The following is a 6,050-nucleotide window of genomic DNA, read 5'->3' as shown; positions in this document are numbered from 1 at the left end:
AATTAATGTATGGGACTATGTCTCCATCCTTTATAGCTTCTTTAGCAAGCTCATCGGCTTTCTCGTTTCCTTTAATTCCACTGTGACTTGGAATCCATGCAAAGATAACGGTGTAATTTCTTTGAGAACATATTAAAAGCTTATCACGTATTTCGCAAATAATAGGATAACAAAGTTTCATTTGGAAAGGAAATTTTTCAAGAGATTGTAGTGCACTTTTTGAGTCTGAAAATATGATTGTACTTTTAGATTTTAATAAAATAACTAGTTCTAAAGCTTTTAAAAGAGCAAAACACTCTCCAGTAAAAACCGAGGATTCAGGAGGAAGTTTAATCTTTTGAATTATTTTATGTTGCCAATGAATTAGACCAACTCCAACACAATCATCAACAGAGATTTTAGAGGCATCTGTAAAAATATAATCCCAACCTTCCCAATTTTGTTCCTCAACGCTACTCATGAAACGAATATTTGTTTCCAGAATATCTTGCTTACGGACGCCTATATTATATCTTATATCCGGATCAAGAATTAAAGAATTGAATTGTGTCATAAATATGGGTAATGATGGAGATCGATGAATGCGGCTGTGTAATGTTAAAAATTTACGAAAGCTTATTATTAGACATGGTAATGATTTGTGACGCCAGTAACGGGATGTATAAATAATATTGTTCAATTCATGCAGCCTTCCATGTAGAGGGTGGTTAGAAAACTGCATAGATTTGAACAAGAATCGATCACTTAAAAATTGCCTTCTTAATTTTAAAGGAGGATCGCAGCATTCTACTTGTAAAGCATTGGATGGGCTTGATTTCATTACTCCTGTCACAATTCTCAAAGCTTTTGACTGAATGACATCAAGTTTTTTACTTCCCAAGACACTTCCTCCATCTAAGAGAAATGTGCCATAATCTAAAACAGATCTTATAAGCGCGTTATACACAAGTTTCATAGAAAACGGATGAGCACCCCACCATACACCTGAAAGGCATTTCATGATGTTAAGCAGCTGTGCACATTTCATAACAACATGTTCATAATGGGCAAGTCCAGACAATTTTGAATCCAATATAACTCCTAAAAATTTAATTTTTGTTTGGAGTGGCAAAGATTGACCATTGAAGGTCACATTTATTATAGGAGTTGTGCGTTTTTTGGAAAATACCACTATAGAACTTTTGGAAACTGATAGATCTAGGCCATTTTTAACTAACCAGATATTAAGACAATTAAGTGAACTAGACATGGAATTGCAAGCCTTAACCACAGATTTATCAACGGAATAAAAAAGAAGATCATCTGCATATTGTAGCACATTTATATGGGAATTTATAGATAATTCTAAATCATACGTGTAAATATTATATAAAAGTGGGCTTAGTACCGAACCTTGGGGAAGGCCTTTAAAAACTGTACGCTTTAACTCGGTAATATTACCATCTTTCTGAACGATTAATGATATGTATCTGCATGATAGTAAATTGATGATAAAACGTATTAATAACGTAGGAACCTGTAGCTCTAATAATTTGCGTTGTAGAATAGAAATGTTCACATTATCATAGGCGGCAGAGATGTCCAAAAAGGCAGCAACAATATCTTCATCACGCGAAAAAGCTATGCGAATATCTGTGGTCAATATAGCTAAATTGTCTATTGTAGATTTTGACTTCCGAAAACCGTATTGACTATTGGCTATTAAATTATTGTTTTCTATAAACCATTCCAAACGATTCTTCACTAGATGTTCAGCAATTTTAGTTAAAACGGAGGACAACGCAATAGGTCTATATGAGGCAACATCATTGGTAGGTTTGTTAGGTTTTTTAATCGCTATAACTTCTTGAGACTTCCATGTTTCAGGAATATTACCTGTGACCATGACGGAGTTTATTAAATTTAAAAAATACATTAAGGCAGTATCACCAAGATGAGATAAAAATGAGTACATAATACCATCCTGACCAGGAGATGAATCTTTAACATGTGAAAGCACACCTTTCAATTCATGTAATGAAAAAGGAGAGTTTAAAGAGGAACTGTCATCTATCAAAGACGATTCCAAAGGAAAGTAGATCGATTCAGCAGCTGATGGAGGAGCTAATCTGTCTAAAAAGGCATTTGTTAAAAAAGGGGGAAGTGAAGACGATGATAAAGATTCTTTGAAAGCAGATCGAAAACGTTTAATACTTGTCCAAACTTCTGAAGGGCACGTAGAAGGAGATAAAGAAGTACAAAAATTTTTCCAGCCTGCCTGCTTTTTATCTCTGAGGAATTTACGTGTGGTACTAATAACTTCATTGAGAATATCTAAATTTTCATTGGACATGTCCTCAGCATAGACTCTCTCAGCTTCCTTTCTTCTGCTTACAGCAACCATACATTCTCTATCCCACCATGGAGGAAAAGGAATCTTATTAGACGGATTTCGTTTGACAGAAAAAATCTGATCGGCAGATTCTATTAAACATGTAGCCAAAGCTTTAGAGGAATTGGTCTCACCACCGCTAACTAATTCAGGCAAATCATTTATTTTAGATTCGACAAGGATTTTAAATGCAAGCCAATCAGCATTATTTAATTTATATTTCACACGAGGTTGTCGTTTTTGATAAGGAGAGCGTCTAATAGGTGAGGATATGATAATCGGGAAATGATCACTGCCAAAAGTAGATGATGAAGTGTACCAAGAACGAGAAGAAGCAAGATCTGGAGTACAAATTGATAAGTCAACCGCGCTAAGCTTTTCATTAGGCTTTGTACGTCTGGTTTGTGAGCCAGTATTAAGTAAACACAAATTATGTAAATCTAATATTTCAACTAAACGTACACCATTGGAGTCAGTAGTGCCACAACCAAACATTTGGTGATGAGAGTTAAAGTCACCCAATAGAAGGAATGGACGACTAAGTGAAGAAAGTAAATTATTAACGCTATTGAGAATAACAAAAGAGGAACGAGCTAGGTAAATGGAAACTATAGAAATATTATCAATTTTTATGCCGACAATATTAATGGCATCATTAGAGATTAATGAAGAAAACGCTATTTCAGAAAAATTAATTGAGTTCCTGACAAGTAACGCTACGCCACCATGGCCATCAAATCTATCATCACGCAAGCAGGTATATCCTGGGATCCTTAATAGGTACCCTGGCTTCAACCACGTTTCAGATAACGCAACAACAACGGGAGAATGTTTATTTATCAAATATATCAAATCATGTTTCTTTGGAACAACACTCCTGCAATTCCATTGAATTATCTTGGAATCCATTATTTTTAATAACATTAACTGATTTAATTTTTTCATTAATAGAGGCAACGTGGGACGGTTTCAATAAGTTTGAGTTTATTAAACTAGTTAATAATGCTAGTATCATTTCTAATACATCAGATTTTTCTTCTTCTTTATTTTTGTGTCCAACCAGAGCACTGCCATTTTTAGGCTCTGGAACTTGGAAATCTTTTAAAACATTATAATGAGCAACACGATCATAACCATGTTGTGGTTTACGAGGAGAGCGAGGTTTTAAGAATATTGTCTTTTTATTTGAGGCATTAGTAGAATTATCACGAGATACAGACTTCGATGCGGAAGAATATACGGGTTTTGGTACTTCCGGAATTGTTGAACTTAATGCATCTGCGTATGAAGGCTTAATAGAAGAAAAATATTTACTGGCTTCGGCATAAGACATGCAGCTCTGAGCCATTTTAACTTTGATTTCTGTCTGTCTCACAAATTCTGGACATGACTTATCTATCGCTGAATGGGACCCTTCGACTTCACACATTACACAGTACAGAGGATCTTTATCTGACCTGTCACATGATACACCTGCATGTTGACCTCCACAGTTATAACATATTGGAGTCTTAGAACGACATTGAACTTTGGTATGACCATAACGGCAGCATTTATAGCATTGTATGGTAGGATAAATATATATTTCTACTGGAAGAGCATTATAACACATGAAAATCCTTTTTGGTAAAACTTGCCCATCAAATGTTAATACAACTGATTCAGAGGGTTTCCAAGAAACCGAGTCATTAATTTTTACCTTGCGATTCAAGCGTCTTATTTTAAGTATTTTGCCGCAGCCTATAGGTACGGATACATTTTGTTGAACTTCCTCTACACTCCAATCTACAGGGACCCCGCGAACTAGACCCATTCTTGTTACGCTGAAAGTGGGAATGAAGGCTTTTAACTTTTTCGTTTCCAAAAGATTGCAGTTAAGAAAATTATTGGCGTCTTTATAATCGGAAAAGCCAACTACGCACCTGTTTCTTCCTATACGCTTTACACTTCCGGGAATAATATTATTAAATTTGTTCTGCTTTAAAAAATTGCCAAATGTTATTGGATGGAGAATAGTCCCATCGTCAGGTGAACTTTGAATACGTTGAACATGTATAAAATAAGGGGAAACATCGGTAGAAACATATTCAGCACGGCCAATCGAACGGGGGTCCGTATTGGTTACTGAAGTTGTGGTGTTGTTTAAATTTCCCGCGTTAGAGTCTTGAGAGATATTTGAATTTTCCGTGTAAGATGTTGATGGTCGAGAGGATGTGCTATGTGAATTATTATTATTTTGCAAGTGTGGAGATGACGTGGATTGAGATATAGGTTTTGAAGTAACCTTTTTAATTAAAATTGACTCATCTTCTACATTGCATAAGCTTTCGCACTGACAGTAATCACCGCTAGAACCACTACCTTTCTTTTTCTTAATTTTCGTACATTGGCGACAAAGGCGCAAATAACGTGTTCGTTTACGACTTCCTTCACCTGTTTGAGATGATACCGAACAATCGGTATCCATTTTGTCAAATTCATCTTGTGAACCAACAGATACATTTGATCCCACAGGGAGATTCAAGCCAACAAGGCCATCATCCCCCCGACCTAGATCGGGGGGCTTGTTCATACAATATTTACAGAAATTACAAAAACTTACCGACTACACGATGACACTATACACAAATATGATATAAAGATTACATATAATACAAAAATTAAAACTACCAGCTTATCCTCTTCGTTTTAACTAGTAAAATTAAATTAAATATTCAACACCGTGAAAAATACGTCTACCATGAACGAAGTTTCCCGCGCTTTTCAATGGATTGCTTTTAAACTAAATAATCTAATTGTTCAATTGCTGTCATCTGTACAATCCTGTACTGTCCTGTGTATGCGCAAACATTTAATGAGAATAGTGATTTATTACTAATCGAAGCTTTATTGTATGGACACCTCTGTCTTATTGACAACATAAAATTATTATTTTACCAATGTAAAAGAGGACACATTGTTCAGCAGATCGGTTCTCCATCGAATCGATCTGCTCGTAGATACTTGTCCATTATAACGTTTCATTTATTTATTTTTGTTTATTAGTTGAATAAATAGAAAGAAAGTTGCTATTATTCAACCGAAACAAGAACATGACTATTAGAAGTAGCTTTTTGACAGAGCCCAATTTGATTAAGACTGTTTCTTTATTGATCTATACATTGAGTCTTATTATTATTGATACAAATCTGATTTCTAAACACCAATAATAAAAAAGTGTAAATTTTATTTTTATCAACGTTCACAGATCACCCATCATTCTCAAATCTATAGCTCTATATAAATCAATGACATCATTAATATATTTCATAGATAAAACATTTTTGACTAATACTATTAATATTGAATCTGTATTTTTACACAATGGTTGTGTGACGATCTATAAGATTTATAAAGTATCCAACCCTCTAAATACCAATAGGAGAGTATGAGTATCGTGATAATATCGTGATTTTCTTACATGGTACGATGGTTTGTTTCCACTTTAATTCAATTCAAAAGGAATGGATTGTACGGTGTACCGAAAAATGGTTATATTTAAACTTAACTCTTGCCATCATAACATAATAAATATTAGCACTCGTGGTAATCACAGATAAAAAATTGGTCCCTTTTGACAGTTATGACATGACACCACTGTCAAGCTTAAGGATGTGCACAAAACATTAAATAAATCATA

Source organism: Pieris napi, chromosome 15 (assembly GCF_905475465.1).
Source record: "Pieris napi chromosome 15, ilPieNapi1.2, whole genome shotgun sequence".
Taxonomy (NCBI): domain Eukaryota; kingdom Metazoa; phylum Arthropoda; class Insecta; order Lepidoptera; family Pieridae; genus Pieris; species Pieris napi.
This window is presented reverse-complemented; position numbering follows the sequence as displayed.